Here is an 18,983-nt window from a genome sequence, read left to right on the forward strand (position 1 = left end):
AGTTTTCAATCATCCATTATCATTGAAAATACATATACTCTATGAGCATTCAGCTACTTTCCTGGTACATATCCAACAGAATATATTCACAAACTTACTGAAAGACATGTATGCAAATATTCCCAACAGCATTGTTTTTAATAAACAAAAGCAAATAGATGTAATTCCTGTGTAAATCAAGAGTAGAATGGATATTATACCTCAATACATCTAAAATAAAGTAGAATGGATATCTAAATCATGGTTTATACAATTAATATAATACCAAAAATAATAAAAATGAAGAAAATGCACTTACATATAAAAGCATGGATAAATCTTATAAATGTAACAAGTACATAAAATGTACATGAAAAAGCTAATGATGTATGGTTTTGTTATATAAAATTTTTAAGAAGACAAAGTTGATCTATAATATTTAGGGATTCATGCTTACATTGTAAGTCTAATAATGGAAAGCAAGAAAGTGATTACCCTAACAGTCGTGACAGTGATTACATTTTGAGGAGGTGAGAGTGTACAGCAATCAGGCTGTTACAAAAAGGGCCTGTCAGGGGTCTGGCAATGTTCCAGTTTACTTACTTTGAGGTATGTTGCTATTCACTGTGTGATAAGAATATTGAGCTTAGCAGAAATAAAATATCTCACTGAACACAACTGCATTTGCTTTTGGAAATGGATTTCAGATGTATAGAGGAAAGCAAAAAGTAAGACTTACTCAACCACGTGATCTACACCCAAGTGATCACTTCTGCTTTCAATGTCCTTGTGGCATGTACGCCCACAGCCAGATCACATCTTGAAGTCATTAGTTTTAGGTGGCAGTGTGACTTTTGGAGTAATGGATTTTGGAGGGAGAAATTCTGGTTTTGATCCCTAGTCTCATATTTAGTTAGCCAGCACTAGTTGATGATTGACGATTTACTTAAAGACAAATGGAGCTTTCACTTTATAAAATGGGGATAAAAATAACTTCCAGGGAAGCTGTGAGGAAACCAGTTGAGACAATCTACTTGTAAAATAGCAGGTAAATAGATTGTGAACAACCCTTGACTCCAAATTTTTCCCAAAAGATGGAAAAAATTGAATAATATATTCTTGATACTATTCTATAAATCCATTCAGTGATTTTTCCTCCCTGTCCTTCCCTCAAAACTAAAATTTTATTCACAAATGTCTTACCTATGAGAATTATTTCTTAATCCTCACAGCCAGAAAGAATAACTCCCACTTCATGGTTAGGTCGCTAATCACATCTTCAATACTCCTTGTATTTATTTTTACTTTAAGTAACATTATTCAGAATATTGAGGTCAGAGACCTTAAATTATATATATAATATAATTTATATATTTAAAACATTTACATCAAATATTATATTCAATATAATATTTACATTTAAATATTTATTTAATATCTATATTATTTATATTGGGTGTTATTATTATATATAAATATAATACATATTACATATAACAAATATACTAAATATAATATTTATTATGATGTTATACTATAATGTGTATTTACTTAGTATTTATAAATATTTATATTAAATTTTAAAATATATATAGTAAATATATATTTCAAATATTGATTAAAAGCATATATATTGTCCCTGGTCAAGCCCCAAAGGTGTAATCTTAATATAAATGGACTTTTATCTTCTCCCTGTCTTCCCCATACCCAGAGTATATTTTATTTTCATTAGTTCAATCCTCCCAGAATCAAGGGATTTGGAAAACCAGATCAGTGTAGGAAAAAGAATCAAAACAAAAGGAAAGAATTCCTACTACCTTATGATGAGATAGATGTATAATGCATCTTCTCCAAAGGTAAGGAAAAAATCTTTTTGTTCACTAATCAAAGTGTAGAATCAGGAATGTAAAATGTACAGTATTGATCTTTGATCTTCATTATGTTTACTGTCAGGTAAAAGTTTGGGGGTGGTAGAGAATCTCATGGATTATCAAGACAAAAACAGTGTAAAATGACTAGAAGCAGAAGTTAAAAACAGGCTTGGGCAAAAAGAGAGAAATCAGAAGTCACTGCACTCAATTATACATTCACTATGTATACCTATTTTCTTTTTATGCAAAGGAATTTAAATTTATCTCTTCTTATCTAGTGTTGGATCTTTTCCTCTCATAGTAATTGTAAAAAATAAATAAATAAAGCCTTTCCATTTTCACATATTTGTATATCAAATGCAAATGTACAATTTAATGAAGGTTTAAGATTGGATCTCATCCTACATTTTAATTTTATTTAACCACAGTGATCTGTCAGACAACTAGGCTGAGCAAGGCCACTGAAAAGCTACAGTAATTAAAGTATGGTTTTGAATAAACCACAATAAATAAAGAGATAGTAAAGAAGTGTTTTACCAGGTTAGTAAATGATTTCCTTAGTACAAATTGAATATTTTAAAAATCTATTTGTATACTTATTTCTTCAAAAATCATCACAGAATATTTTAACTATATCATTTGTCATGAAGTATAATGATAACTCTAATTATTGTCCATTCTACTCAGTAAATTTTGTAATAGAAAGAGAAATAATACTGAAAGGGAAGCATTTCTGACAAAAGTAAAAGGGCTAGCTGGCTTCAAAGACACTTTATATTGAAGAGCATGATTACCTTACATGGCTAGGAACTGTATATTGTTACCACACCTAGAGACAATGAGACTTTTCTGGTTAAACTCAACATAATTAACTGACAGCAATTAATTGGTTTTCATTAATAATAAAACAGCCATGGGCTTTTTCAGTTATAGGAATGTATTCACCTCCATGAATTTACCTTTGTTCTTGATTGGGGAAAGTAATTAAATATAAAGGCATTACTCAGTACAATATATTGTAATAAGAAAATAAGTAGATAATTATTGAGTAATACTTCCTTTAGCACATGAAGAAGTTAACATGAATTTTGGATTCATTATAAAAACTTGTCAAGACCACTGTTTTCTTTTGCTCAGAACAATTTAATACCTTCATTAATCATGCATTTATTTTTCAGTTAATTACTAAGTGTTATAACAGCAGCCTAGACAATTAGTAATTGCTGATGTGTTTACATACTTGTTCAATTTCACTTACGGGACAAGCTTTTTAAAAAACATATGCAAAATCTTTAAATAAAAAATGTTAAAAAATTAAAAAATATACCCTTGCTGGTGTGGCTCAGTGGATAGAATGCTAGCCTGCCAATCAAAGGGTCGCTAGTTCAATTCCCAGTCAGGGGACATGCCTGGGTTGCAGGCCAGGTCCTCAGGTGAGGGACACATGAAAGTTAATCACACATTGATGTTTCTCTCCCTCTCTTTCTCCCTCCCTTCCCCTCTCTCTAAAATTAATTAATTAATTAATTAATTATTTTTTTAAATTGAGAAGCAATACATCCATTCTATAGGAGTTTATTAAATAAATAAGTTATAGTACCTCCATCCCTTTAGTGTTGTACTCATTAAAATGCTTGAGGGGAAAAATATTCTTCTCTCCCTCCCTCTGTCTAACACACACATACACACACTCACACACATACATACAAATGCACACAAATGAATTAAGGCATATAAAAAGCATAACATTTAGAAGCATCTTTAATATAATGATATGAGTAGTTATCTTTAGAGATGTAATTTCAAATGACTTTCAGTATTTTCTGTTCATTTTGCATAATATTTTATAAATGAGCCCATTTCATTTTGATGATCACAATGAATAAAGTTTAAGTTATTCAGAGATGGAGTAGAAATTATGCAAAAAGATACAGATAGCATGTAACCAGGAAAATGTAAAAATGATAGACAGAGAACCAAGATGGCAGCGTAGGTAGACACACTGAGCCTCTTTGCACAACCAGAACTGACAGAAAATCAAACGCCGAGGAAGTCCGACACCAAGGAAGTGAAATATAAACATTCATCCAGACTGGTAGGAGGGGCGGAGACGGGCACCGGGGTGGAGAGGACTCGCGTGGCCATGGCGGGACCGAGACTGGCGGAGTGTGGGATGAACAGGGCAGGCAGTCCGACCACTGGCAGACCCTGCGCCCCACAGTCCCACACAGATAAACCAAGAGGGCAGGACTCAGAGTGGCAGAGAATGGGGCAGGCAGAGCGGCGGGTAGCACCTGGCGGCCCCACACTCCCGCACAGATAAACCAGGACAAACGGCAGGGAGCAAGCAGACCACACAACCCAAGGCTCCAGCGAGGGGAAATAAAGCCTCAAACCTCTGATTGAAAACACCCGTGGGGGTTGGGGCAGCAGCAGGAGAGACTCCCAGCCTCACGGGAGAGGTTGTTGGAGAGACCCACAGGGGCCTAGAGTGTGCACAAGCCCACCCACTCGGGAACCAGCACCAGAGGGGCCCAGATTGATTGTGGATGGTGGAGCGCAGTGAAGCGGGTGCCATTGCTCCCTCTCAGCCCCTCCCCCACGTACAGCATCACAGTGCAGCAACCAGCATTACCCCACCCCGGTGAACACCTAAGGCTCCGCCCCTTAAAGTAACAGACACGCCAAGACAACAACAACAACAAAAAATGGCCCAAATGACAGAACACTTCAAAGCTCCAGAAAAAATACAACTAAGCGAGGAAGAGATAGCCAACCTATCGGATGCACAGTTCAAAACACTGGTTATCAAGACTCTCACAGAATTGGTTGAATCTGTTCGAAAACCAGATGAAAAAATGAGCCTATGCTAAGAGAAACAAAGGAAAATGTACAGGGAACCAATAGTGATGCGAAGGAAACTGGGACTCAAATCAACAGTGTGGACCAGAAGGAAGAAAGAAACATTCAACCAGAAAAGAATGAAGAAACAAGAATTCAGAAAAATGAGGAGAGGCTTAGGAACCTCCAGGACACCTTGAAACGTTCCAACATCCGAATTATAGGGGTGCCAGAAGGAGAAGAGGAAGAACAAAAAATCAAAAACTTATTTGAACAAATAATGAAGGAGAACTTCCCTAATCTGGCAAAGGAAATAGACTTCCGGGAAGTCCAGGAAGCTCAGAGAGTCCCAAAGAAGCTAGACCCAAGGAGGAACACACCAAGGCACATCATAATTACATTACCCAAGATTAAACGCAAGGACCTACATCCAAGATTACTGTATCCAGCAAAGCTATTACTTAGAATGGAAGGGAAGATAAAGTGCTTCTCAGATAAAGTCAAGTTGAAGGAGTTCATCATCACCAAGCCCTTATTATATGAAATGTTAAAGGGACTTACCTAAGAAAAAGAAGATAAAAAACATGAACAGTAAAAATGACAGCAAACTCACAGTTATTAGCGACCACACCTAAAACAAAAACAAAAGCAAACTAAGCAAACAACTAGAACAGGAACAGAACCATAGAGATGGAGATCACATGGAGGGTTGTCAATAGGGGAGTGGGAGGGGGACAGTGGGGGAAAGGTACAGATAATAAGTAGCATAGATGATAGGTGGAAAATAGACAGGGGGAGGATAAGAATAGTGTAGGAAATGTAGAAGCTAAAGAACTTATAAGTATGACCCATGGACATGAACTATAGGGGGGGAATGTGGGAGGGAGGGGGTGGGCAGAATGGAGTGGAGTGTGGGGGGGAAATGGGACAACTGTAATAGCATAATCAATAAATATATTTAAAAAATGATAGACAAATTGATGTTGTTTTAAAACAGGCACCAAACTGAAGGAATCCTTAGCTCAGAGTGAACTACCTATTAAAGTGGAAATGGTCTCAAGATGCGTTTCCACTTTAATAGGTAGTTCACTTTGAGCTAAGGATTCCCCTCTCAGATATGGAAAATATGAACAATTAACAATTTTAAAAAACATATGAAGAGGAAAATCTATGACATGAAACCAGAATGCTATTTTAGTTTTCGAAGAAGAAAGTACTTAGAGAAGAAGCACACTGAATAAATGTAGTTTCTAATGTATTTAATTTAGCTCAAAATTCTGAAAAAGATCAGAGAAAGCAATATGGAAAGAGAAGCAAAGAACATTCTGTGAGAAGAAAATGAGATACATTTAATATTGTAGAATATAGCCAGTGAAGATTATTTTCTGGGCTTTGATGAAGAGGGAAATTCAGAGATAGGGTGAAAGCATTCTCGCTCGCACATGCCATAATATTGTCAAAGTCAAAATCAGCATAAATAAACATGAAGTTTGGTTATAGAAGGTGACTAGTTACATTCAAGAATACATGTAGGACGATAACAGAGATTAGATTGAAAATTTAAAATGCGTTCGTTTGAAAATAAACTTGAGAAGCATATCTCAAGCCTAACTTGGTTGACAATGATATTAATGCTGACTGAGTTTCAGACATGCACATTAATTTTCTGAAAATTTTAATGAGAAAACTGATGCTTTGAAAGGTTTAAATGGCTTGATCATAATGATGGTGTCATAATCTGAACTCAAACCATATTCCCATGCACCACAAAAACTGTGGAATCTTATAATATAAATTATTTGGGGGACAGTAATCTCTAAATTATACTGAAAATTTTAGCATGATTGAGTAGAAGTAGAAACCTAAATTATAAAGATCAAAGAGCACTTCCAAAGGAATGCATAAACACAAAAACGGAACACAGGTACACTTGGGAGATACTGCAGGTTTAGTTCCAGACCACTGCAATAAAACAAGTATCGCAATAAAGTCAGTCATGATTAAAATATTGAGGGTCTTACCTTCAATTTATAAAAAACTCGACACCTGTGAAGTACAATAAAAATAAAAATGCCTGCATATTATTTGGAAATGACAGTGAAGCACGAATCCTGAAAATTTTTTAAAGAAAGATGTGACAGAATTTAGTGAATATAAGAATTAAAAAGTGAAGCCCTGGCTGGTATGGCTCAGTGGATTGAGTGCCAGCCTGCAAACCAAAGGGTTGCTGGTTAGATTCCCAGTCAGGGCACATGCCTGGGTTGCAGGCCAGGTCCCCAGTAGGGGGTGCACAAGAGGCAACTACACATTGATGTTTCTCTCTCTCTTTCTCCCTCCTTTCCCCTCCCTCCATAAATAAATAAAATATTTTTTAAAAAGAATTAAAAAGTGAAGAAAAAGCTATCAATCCCAAATATCTCTGCTACAGGACTCTGATGAACTAGGCAGTATTCAAAGCAAAACTGTCTAAAGTGGGGTATATTATGGAAAACTAATCTACAGGTTAGCTATTATGAAGCAATGTCAATTTAACTCTTCAGAGATATATGTGGAATCAAAATAATTTGATTTTGCAGTTTGTGCAAACAGATTCCTTTTTTAAAAATTTTATTTTCTAGAAAAATCTCAAACCACGCACATAATCATGAAGAGGATTTTGGACTAAAAGAAATATATTTCCAGTCAGTTTGTTTGTTTCTTGGAATTAGTAATATTTCTTGGGGAAAAAAAAGATTAAATAAAATGGCAATTATGTCACTGGGCCTTTCATAGGAGACCAAAAACCAAACTGGGATTTTCCAGAAGATATAAATCAATCTCTCTTTTCCTCTATCTGTATCTCTATCACTCTCTCTCCTCTTCCTCCCTCCTCTCCTCTCCTCTCCTTCATTCCCTTCTTCCCTCCTCCCTCCTCCCTCCTCTCCTATACATACTGACTAGTACCAGGAATTTGGTAGAAAAGTAAATATATTACTCTATAAATAAATACTGGATGGCCATGCTATAGTTAAGTAATTTATAAAATATAAATGCTCAAATTCAAATTGTTATTAAGTTCAGTTTTTTGCCCTGTATTTTCCTCTTCATCAACTCCTAATTCATCCTTGTTCCTCTAAATGTCTAAGACATAAAATTATCTGTTTTCTTTAATTTATCTTCATCTCTGGGGAAATTAACTGTTCTTATTCTGGCTTCTTGAGGTCTTGCCCTTTTGTTCAGGCTAACTCACATGCAAACCAGCCTTTGACTTTGTATGATACCGTCTCTCATCAATATTTCTCCTGAAAGGTATCTCCTTTTTCTGGCTTTGTTTTACACTTCACATTTTCTCTTACAACTTTTATAGCAGATTTGGTTCTGGTTCTTCTTGCTAAAACAAAATCTTAATGATAAGCAACAAACATGCCGATCTGGTAGAATAACGTTGCATGTGTGATTGTATCTATGGATGATATAGGCCTTCCAATTATAATGTATAATTTAAACGTTAGAGATTCTGGAAGATGGCCGCTGAGTAGGTGTGTCGCGGAGCTTTATGTCTGAGCCCTGTGTCCGCCATGGATGAAGAGCAAGTCTACCAAGATATGATCTGCTTGGGGAGGAGAGGTGGCCGATCTCTCAAAGGAGAAGGGCCCAGAGCCTTTCCCTCCATGGGCTTCTATTGGGTTCAATTTGCAGAGGAATATAGATAAAGCTTATCAATCATTGTCAGGCAGTAAGGGTTAAACAATACATAACTTATAGAGAACTTTGAGGGCATATTCTGAGTTACGGTCAATTAGTTAAGGGGCTATAAAACCTTGGGCGCCAGACTCATCTCAGGTATGGACCCTTATCTTTTTTTTTCTTTTTTTTCTTTTCTTTTTTTAAATATATTTATTGATTATGCTATTACAGTTGTCCCACTTCCCCCCTTCACTCAACTCCATCTTGCCTACCCTCTCCCTCCCACATTCTCACCCTATAGTTCATGTCCATTGGTCCTACTTATATGTTCATTGGCTTCTACATTTCCCACACTATTCTTACCCTCCCTCTGTCTATTTTCCACCTATCATTTATTCTATCTATTCTCTGTACCTTTCCCCCCTCTCTCCCTTTCCCATTCCCCTATTGATAACCCTCCATGTGATCTCCATTTCTGTGGTTCTGTTCCTGTTCTAGTTGTTTTCTTAGTTTGCTTTTGTTTTGGTTTTAGGTGTGGTTGTTAATAACTGTGAGTTTGCTGTCATTTTTTACTGTTCATATTTTTTAATCTTCTTTTTCTTAGATAAGTCTCTTTAACATTTCATATAATAAGGGCTTGGTGATGATGAACTCCTTCAACTTGACCTTATCTGAGAAGCACTTTATCTTCCCTTCCACTGTAAATGATAGCTTTGCTGGATACAGCAATCTTGGATGTAGGTCCTTGCCTTTCATGACTTTGAATACTTCTTGCCAGCCCCTTCTTGCCTGTAAGGTCTCTTTGGAGAAATCAGCTGACAGTCTTATGGGAACTCCTTTGTAGGTAACTGTGTCCTTTTCTCTTGCTGCTTCTAAGATGCTCTCCTTCTTTTTAATCTTGGCTAATGTAATGATGATGTGCCTTGGTGTGTTCCTCCTTGGGTCCAGCTTCTTTGGGACTCTCTGAGCTTCCTGGACTTCCTAGAAGTCTATTTCCTTTCCCAGAGTAGGGAAGTTCTCCTTCATTATTTGTTCAAATAAGTTTTCAGTTTTTTGTTCTTCTTCTTCTCCTTCTGGCACCCCTATAATTCGGATGTTGGAACGTTTCAAGATGTCCTGGAGGTTCCTAAGCCTCTCCTCATTTTTCCGAATTCTTGTTTCTTCATTCTTTTCTGGTTGGATGTTTCTTTCTCCCTTCTGGTCCACACTGTTGATTTGAGTACCAGTTTCCTTCGCATCAGTATTGGTTCCCTGTACATTTTCCTTTGTCTCTCTTAACATAGCCTTCATTTTTTCATCTAGCTTTCGACCAAATTCATCCAATTCTGTGAGCATCCTAATTACCAGTGTTTTGAACTGTGCATCTGATAGGTTGGCTATCTGTTCGCTGCTTAGTTGAATTATTTCTGGAGCTTTGAAGTGTTCTGTCATTTGGGCCATTTGTTTTTTTTTTGTCTTGGCACATCTGTTACTTAAAGGGGAGGAGCCTTAGGTGTTCCCCAGGGCGTGGTAATGCTGGTTGCGGGGCTGTGATGCTGTACTCGGGGACAGGGCAGAGAGGGAGCATTGGCACTTGCTCCACTCTCCACCAGGTTTCAGTCACTCCCTCTGCTACCCACAATCAAATTGGGCCCCTCAGGTGCTGGTTCCCGAGTAGGTGGGCTTGTGCACGCTCTAGGCCCCCGTGGGTCTCTCCAACGACCTCTCCTGTGAGGCTGGGGGTTTCTCCTGCTGCTGCCTGAACCCCCATGGGTGTTTTCAATCAGAAGTTTGAGGCTTTATTTCCCTGCACGGGAGCCCTGGGTTGCGTGGTCTGCTTCACTCCCCGCCGTTCTTCCAGTTTATCTATGCATGAATGTGGGGCCACAGGGTGCTACCCATCTCTCTGCCTGCCCCATTCTCTGCCACTCTGAGTCCGGCCCTCCTGGTTTATCTGTGCGTGAATGTAGGGCCCCAGGGTCTGCTAGTGGTCAGACTGCCTTCCCTGTTCGTCCCACCCTCCACCAGTCTTGTCCTGCTGTGGCAACGCGAGTCCTCTCCACCCCAGCTGCCTGTCTTTGCCCCTCCTACCGGTCTGGATGAATGTTTCTTTTTTATCTACTTGGTGTCAGACTTCCTTGCCGTTCGATTTTCTGTCAGTTCTGGTTGTGCAAGGAGGCGCAGTGTGGACCCTTATCTTTTAAGCTGAGGGTACAAATTAAGTAGGTTTCACAGGAATGTATGTATTTTTTCTTAGGCCTGATTTCCCAGGGAATCCGCCCCTCCCAGCACAGGACTGTACTGCCCTCTGTCATTAGTTCAGGCTTAAGTCAGGCAAGGGAAGTAAGGCAGCCAAGAGATTAGGAGACTTCTTGCAGACAGAGTGAGGACTCAGGCTATTTCAAAGCCAAGGGGCGAGGGTCCATCATCCCCTTTTTCCACAGCCCCCCGAGTCCTTCCCTGCAGGCCTCTTTCATGACCAGAGCCTGTCTTAGGTTGATCCTCCCTTGAGGATTCTTACTCGTCATTGGCTAACTGGTCAAGCTCAGGGCCAAGCAGGGTGAAGTGGGCAGAGATGGCACCTCTGCCAGGGAGATAAGCTTTGTCTCCTTAGTGGCTTATGGTCCCAACTCTGACTCAGACGTTACCATGGGGGGGGGGGTGCTTACAGCTTCTGAAACCAGGCAGGGCGGTTCCCGACATAGGTGGAAGCTGAGTCCACTTGGTCTTGCCCACAGTGCAGATTTTCAGCTGATCTTCCAACAATTAACCTGAACAATCAATGGAATCTTAGCTGATATGAAGTTTTAAAGCCAAGGAGTATCGGAGATGCCTCATATAGCCTGGTAAGGAGATTTTATAAATTGAAGGGAAAATACTTTGTGCATGGCACCTGCATCAGTTGAGGAAGCAGACAGAAATTGCAGCTTTGGAGCTCCTCCCCTCTCAGAGCAAGGGGCCCCAGTCCCACACAGGTACCTCGAACCCTAATTAGGACTGACTTGGGAGGATATATGGAGTCGGGGAAACCCAGGCTACACACACAGTGAGCAGCATGTCCATAGCTGTAGCGCTAACCTGGAGAGTTCCAGACAGGGATGCAGTCTGCTAAAATGAGCAGGTTGCCACACCAGGGTCTGTCAAGGCACCTGCAGGCTGCAGCCAGTGATGACATTGAGAGAGATTTTGCTTTGGAGGGAAAGGGTATGCATGGAGAACCAGACAGTGATTCAGTACTGTGGGATGGGTACTGCATAGAGACTTTTTAAAAAGGAGCTGAGATGTGGCTGGGCAAAGACCTCACACAAAGCTGTTCTGGCAGCAGAGACCAGAGTAAATGTGCAGTTACAGAGAGAAACCTAGCATTGCAGGAAGAGTGATTCTGTTGGACCCAATCTGAACCTCTCTCAGCCACACCAAACCACACTGTATCTACAGATTCTTTCCCACTGAGACCAGCTGGGCAGAGAGATCACGGATTGGCACAGCACAGGGTGGAGGCCAGAACAGAGACCTTGCTGAGTGGACTGGGGAAGAAAACCGGTTTCCCCAGCCTCAAGTCTGCGAGAGGTACCCTGCCCCCTCCTCCCCCAGCATGAACTAATCAGCTGCTGCTGATATAGCTATGGAGAGGAAATTTGCAGAATGGAAAAATTGATCTTTGACATAGTTTGAACTTTCCTCAGCTGCACCAAGTCACAATAGAACTCCGAGTCCATTCCTGCTGAATCCAGTTGGGCAAGGAGATCAGAAAGTTGCACAACAAAGGGGGGCTGTGCAGAATGGAGAGGTCTGGAATGTTGTTGGGAACCGCCCTGCCTGGTTTCAGAGGCTGTAAACCCCCATGGTTAAGGCTGAGTCAGAGTTGGGACCATAAGCCATTAAGGAGACGAAGCTTATCTCCCTGGCAGAAGTGCCACCTCTGCCCACTTCACCCTGTTTGGCCCTGAGCTTGGCCAGTTAGCCAATGACGGGTAAGAATCCTCAAGGGAGGATCAACCTAAGACAGGCTCTGGTCACCAGGAATAAACTCACAGGGAAGGACTCGGGGGGCTGTGGAAAAAGGGGGTGATGGACACCTCGCCCCTCGGCTTTGAAATAGCCTGAGTCCTCATTCAGTATGCAAGAAGTCTCCTAATCTCTTGGCTGCCTTACTTCCCTTGCCTGACTTAAGCCTGAAGCAATAACAGAGGGCAGTGCAGTCCTGTGCTGGGAGGGGCGGATTCCCTGGGGAATCAGGCCTAACAAAAATACATACATTCCTGTGAAACCTACTTAATTTGTACCCTCAGTTTAAAAGATAAGGGTCCAGACCTGAGATGAGTCTGGCGCCTAAAGTTTTATGTCCCTCTAACTAATTGGCTGTAACTCAGAATAAGCCTTCAAAGTTCTCTGTAAATCATGTATTGTTTAACCCTTACTGCCTAACAATGATTGATGAGTTTTATCTGTATTTCTGGGTGAATGAACCTAATAAAAACCCATGGAGAGAGAGGCTCTGGGTCCTTCTCCTTTGAGAGATCGGCCACCTCTCCTCCCCAAGCAAATCATGTCTTGGTAGTCTTATTTTTCATCCGTGGTGGACCGGGGGGGCTGCATTAAAGCCCCCCGACAGAATGTGTCTCATGCAAAGGCAGTGGGCTTGGCGTTAGATAGGCAAGAGTTGACCGCCTGAGGTTATTTACAGCTAGGCAGGATCCCGCCCCCTGCCCCCCCCAACACACACAGAGTACAAACCTCTGGGAAGGGAAAGGCATGCCCATCCCCCTCCTGCAGACTCGCAGACATCACATCCAACAGGGAAACTCTGCAGAACAGTCTTGCCAGGCTCAAGATACCCTTACTGGGCACATTTCCTCAGGGGGAAAAAAGACAGACTCTAAAAGGAGCCTTTCAAAACTTTTCTCAGCCAGCCAAGCCAACCTAGTTCCCCAGGTTCTCTTCCACTAAAACCTACTGGGCAGAGAGATCAGAAATTGGCACAACAAGGGATATTTAGGGACCCACCCAGCCTTGGCTCATATACAGAGTTGTCATCCATACAAAGCAGAAAAGAGCTAAACCTTGTACACAGATTGGCCCCTCATATGAAACAGACAGCTAACTCATCGGAAATGATACATTACCAGAAATAATCTGGGACAGATCAAGACATGGCACAGGGGCAGGGGAACACTCCCAAATTCTTCTCTGAAGTCCTAACAGTCCCTCTCAGGGGACATTCAGGGGTTCCATCCTCTTGATTGCATCAGAAGCCCTCTTAGAAACTGACAGGTCAGCAGTGAGGCTAAGACTAATGGCAGGATACAGATAGAGGCAGGTGGAGGTGGTACATGCTATGCTTTTGGATGTGAGATGACCCAACCCTGGGCCTTATGCTGATGAAAAGTCAGCATTGCAGAGCAGCAAGGTCCATCTGGGATGCAGTCAAGCATGTAGGTGATAGCCATAGACTAGAATGCTTGTAGCCTCAAACAAGCTGCCTAGAGCTAGATGAAGACAGCATTTCACTTTACCAGAGACATATCCAGAAGGGGAAGCCAGCAGGTAAGCACTAAACTCTGCTGAGACAAATTTCATCTTGTTTTTCTTTTTTATTTGCATTTTTTGCATCACTTTTTAAGACTTTTTCAATTTTTGTTACTATTTTTTCACTATTTTTTAAATTTCAAATCTCATTTTGAAATTTACTCTTCCCTTTTCTTAATCTATTTTGCCTTCTTTCTTCCTCTTCTTAATTTTGTTTGAAATTTTATTTTTCCCTTTCACCTTGTTTCTATTCCTCACTTTTATTACTTCTCCTCCCTCTATACTCTCAAAATCATTTTCTTTCCTGCAGTCATCTCATATTCTTTTTCTCTTTCTTACAATATTCTTATTTTCTTCCTGCCTTTATTAGTCTTTGCCCATTTGTTATTGACATTGCTGTAGTTGTTGTTTTTATTTGATTTTGTTCCTATTTTTTCACAATTTTTTGAATAGCAAACCTCATATTTTACTCTCTACTTTTTATACTCCATTTTGCTGCCTTCTTTCCCTTTCTTATTTATGTTTTATATTTTATTTTTCCTTTTCTTCTCCTTGATCCTACTTTCTGCTCTTATTATTTCTCCTCCCACTGGCCTCTCAATTTCATTTTTTTCCTTTAATTATCTCATACTTTTCTTTACCTTCTTATAATATTCTTTTTCTCTTTCCACTGTGATTAATCTTTGCTCATTTGACAATGATATTGCTGTTGTTGTTGAGGAATATTTCTGCTGGTGTGGATTTTGTTTTCTGTGTTATTTTGTTTTTTCTGTCAGCACCTGTAAAACAACATAAAATACATGGTATGAGTTGAGACTCTCAGGTACCAGCCAGAGGGAAGAACCCACCAACAAATGAAACAAAAAATGAATCAACCCCAAATACAACAGGAGAGCCCACATAAACTACATAAAGAGCATCCACCTCAGGAAATAAAAAAGTACTTGGAAACAAATGAAAATGAGCACACAACAACCCAAAACATGTGGGACACAGCAAAGGCAGGCGCAAAAGAGAAGTTCATAGCAATACAAGTCTAACTAAGTCAGATAGAAAAATCTCAAATGAACAATCTAACCATACATCTAAAAGAAATAGAAACAAAACAAAACAAATAAAGCCCACAGCAAGTAGAAAGAAGGAAATAATCAAGATCAGAGCAGAATTAAATGACATAGAGACTAAAACAACAATTCAAGGATCAAAGTATCCAGGAGCTGGTTCATTGAAAAGATAAACAAAATTGACAAAATTTTAATCAGAATCATCAAGAAAAAAAGAGAGAGGACCCAAATAAATAAAATCAAAAATGAAAGAGCATACGTAACAATTGATACCACAGAAATACAAAGGATTTTAAGAAATTACTATGAACAACTATGTGCCAAGAAATTGGAAAGCCTGAGCAAAATGGATAAATTTCTAGAAACAAAATCTCCAAAACTAAATCAAGAAGAAGCATAAAACCTGAATAGACCAATAACAACAAGTAAAATTGAAGCAGTATTCAAAAAATTTCCAGAACACAAAAACCTTGGACCAGATGACTTCACAGGCAAATTTTACCAAACATTCAAAGAAGAACTAACACCTATCCTTCTCAAACTATTCCAAAAAATTCAAGAAAAGGGAAGCTCCCAAATACTTTTTATGAGGGCACTGTTATCCAAATCCCAAAACCATGTAAAGGCACAACAAACGAGGAAAATTACAGGCCAATATCTCTGATGAACATAGATGCTAAAATTCTCGACAAAATACTAGTAAACTGAATTCAGTAGCCTTTTTCAAATACCATACACCATGATCAAGTGGGATTTATTCCAGTGATACAAAGCTGGTACAATAGTCACAAATCAACAAACATAATATATCACATAAACAAAATGAAGGACAAAAAATCACACGATAATATCAATAGATGCTGAAAAAACATTTGATAAAGTCCAGCATAATTCTATGATAAAAAACACTCAGGAAAGTTACTATAGAGGGACTTTACCTCAACATAATAAAGGCCATATACAAATAACCTACTGCCAACATCATATTCAATGGGCAAAAACTAAAAGTGTTTCCTTTAAGATCAGGACAATACAAGGGTGTCTGCTTTTGTCACTCTTATTCAACATAGTTCTGGAAGTTGTAGCCACAGTGATCAGACAAGAAGAAAGAAAAGGCATCCAAACTAGAAAGAAGGAATTAAACTGTTGTTATTGGCAGATGGCAAAAGAGTGTACATAGAAAATGCCGTAGACTCCACCAAAAAACTATACAACCTAGTAAGTGAATTTGGCAAAATAGTGGGATACCAAGTCAATATTCAGAAATTGATGGCATTTTTGTACACCAACAGTGAACTATGAGAAAGATAAACTAAGAAAAAAAATCCCATTTACCATAGCCACTCACAAAAAATAAATAAATAAATAAAAATAAAATACCTAGAAATAAATTTAACCATGGAGGTAAAAGACTTGTACTCAGAAAACTATAAAACACTGAAAAAAGAAATTGAGGAAGATACAAATAAGTGGAAGCATATACTGTGTTCATGAATAGGAAAAATTAACATCATTAAAATGTCCATACTATCCAAAAGCATTCTATAGATTCAACATAATTCCTCTTAAAATACCAATGGCATATTTCACAAATCTAGAAAAAATATTCTAAAAATTTATATGGAACCCAAAAGACCCTGAATAACCTCAGCAATCTTGAGAAAGAAGAACAAAGTTGAGGGATCACAATACCTTATATCAAACTATACTACAAGGCCACTGTAATCAGAACAGTTTGGTACTGCCATAAGAACAGACACATAGATCATTGGAACTTTTAACAGTAACCTAATCAACAAAATGAACAAGCAAGCAAAATATAACCAAAGACAATGAAATTGAGAACAGGCTGACAGTGACCAGAGTGGAGGTGGGGGGCTTATGGGGGAAAAGAGTGAAGGGTTTGCAGGAACAACTATAAAGGACATATGGACAATAATAAGGGGGGTTGAAACAGGGGAGGGAGGTGGGTAGGGCTGGGATGGTGGTGAGGGGTGGGGGGAAAGGCAGAAAACTGTATTTGAACAATAAAAAAAAGTTTAAAAAATAAATAAAAAATAAACTCAAAAAAAAAAAAAAAGAATAAAGAGCCCAGAAATAAACCCAAGTCTCTATGGACAAATAATATTTGACAAAGGTGTCATGAGCAGATAGTGGAGTAAAAATAGCCTCTTCAATAAATGGTGTTGGGAGAACTGGACTGGACATGCAAAAAAATGAAACTACACTACCAACTTACACCATACACCAGAATAAACACAAAATGGATAAAAGACTTAAATATAAGTTGTAATACCATAAAAGTACTAGAAGGAAACATAGGCAGTAAAATTTCAGATATCCCATGAAGCAATATTTTTGCTGATATATCTCCAGGACAAAGGATTAAAGGAAAAAAATGGGACATCATCAAATGAAAAAGCTTCTGCAGTGCTAAAGAAACCATCATCATAATGAAAAGGGTACCAACTGTATAGGAGAACATATTGGCCATTAATACATCAGACAAGTGTTTAATCTCCAAAATATATGAAGAACTCATATGACTCAATATCAGGAGTCAAACAATCCAATTAAAAAATGGGCAGAGGGCTGGAATAGACACTTCTCCAAGGGTGACATACAGAGGGCCCACAACCACATCTAAAAAAATGTGCAACATCAGTAGCCATCAGAGAGATGCAAATTAAGATAGCAATGAGATATCACTTCACACCTTCCCAAATGGCTACCATTAATAAATCAGCAAATCACAAGTACTGGCAAAGATGTGGAGAAAAGGAAACCCTAAAATGGAAACAGATACGTAGAATGATGGAACAGACTGAAGCTGTAAGAGGGGAGGAGGGAGGGAGGTGTTGCTTGAAAGAGGGTGAAAGGATTAGTCAAAGAACAGATATGAAGGAGCCATGGACATGGACAATGGTGTGGGGATTGACTATGGCCATGGCGGGTGGGCTGGGCAGAAGGGGGTGAAGATGGAAAAACTGGGAAAACTTTAATAGCATAAACAAAAATAAAAGTAAATAAAAATAAAATTAACATTATACTCTAAAAATTAGATGGAGAAACAAGAAAACAGTGAATAATCTAGCAATGAAATATACATAAAGAAATATTCAAGTCATATAAAAATGTAACACATGAATACAGTATTGTGACCCAGATCATGTACCCATATTCATTACATTTTACATTTACTTCTTTTTCATTCACTCCTATGTACTATACTGGTTAGATATTTTTATGCTGAAAAAAATCATTGATAACATAAAATTATCATATGAAAATATAAAAATAGAATGTATAACAACTTCTATAATCCCAATAAAAGTATCCATAAATAAACAATTTCATAATAATAAGTAATAAGAATGATTAAATGGAATAAAATCCATTTCTCTAATCGTCAGAAAGCCAGAAAAAGTAATGTTTTGACATATAAAACAACTATTCTCTATGTAAGAGGTAGAACATACTTGTGATTAATTATATCCCCAGCCAGGTACCTCAGCTGGTTAGAATGTCATCCCGATACACCAGGTATGTGGGCTTCATCCCTGGCCTGAGCACCTACAAGAACCAACCAATGAATGCATAACTAAGTGGGACAACAGAACTGATGTTTCCTCCTTCCTCTCTCTGTCTGAAATCAATAAATAAAAATTGATGTATATATATGTTATTAACTATAACTTGATGATAAAATAGTAACTTTCTTCTAGAATTCACTGAACTAATATTCCTAAATTCTCATTTTATAAACAGAATATTTTTATCAGTAGAAAATTTATGAAAGTACGTATCTTATCTTAATCTCTAATTTAAATTGAACAGGATGATCCCAAGGGAAAAAAATCCCTCCTTCCATTTGACAATAATTAATTACTTACCCTGTTGTTTCTAGATCATACAGTGAAGCAAAACTTTTGAGACTTGTATATACCTACATCATATACCTCCAAGATAAAATAAAGGACTTGGAGAACATTTTGTTAAAATATATAAATTGTACCTTTTTCATTATTAATTCTGCTGGAAATCATATCACTAT

Source organism: Desmodus rotundus, chromosome 1, assembly GCF_022682495.2.
Source record: "Desmodus rotundus isolate HL8 chromosome 1, HLdesRot8A.1, whole genome shotgun sequence".
NCBI lineage: Eukaryota > Metazoa > Chordata > Mammalia > Chiroptera > Phyllostomidae > Desmodus > Desmodus rotundus.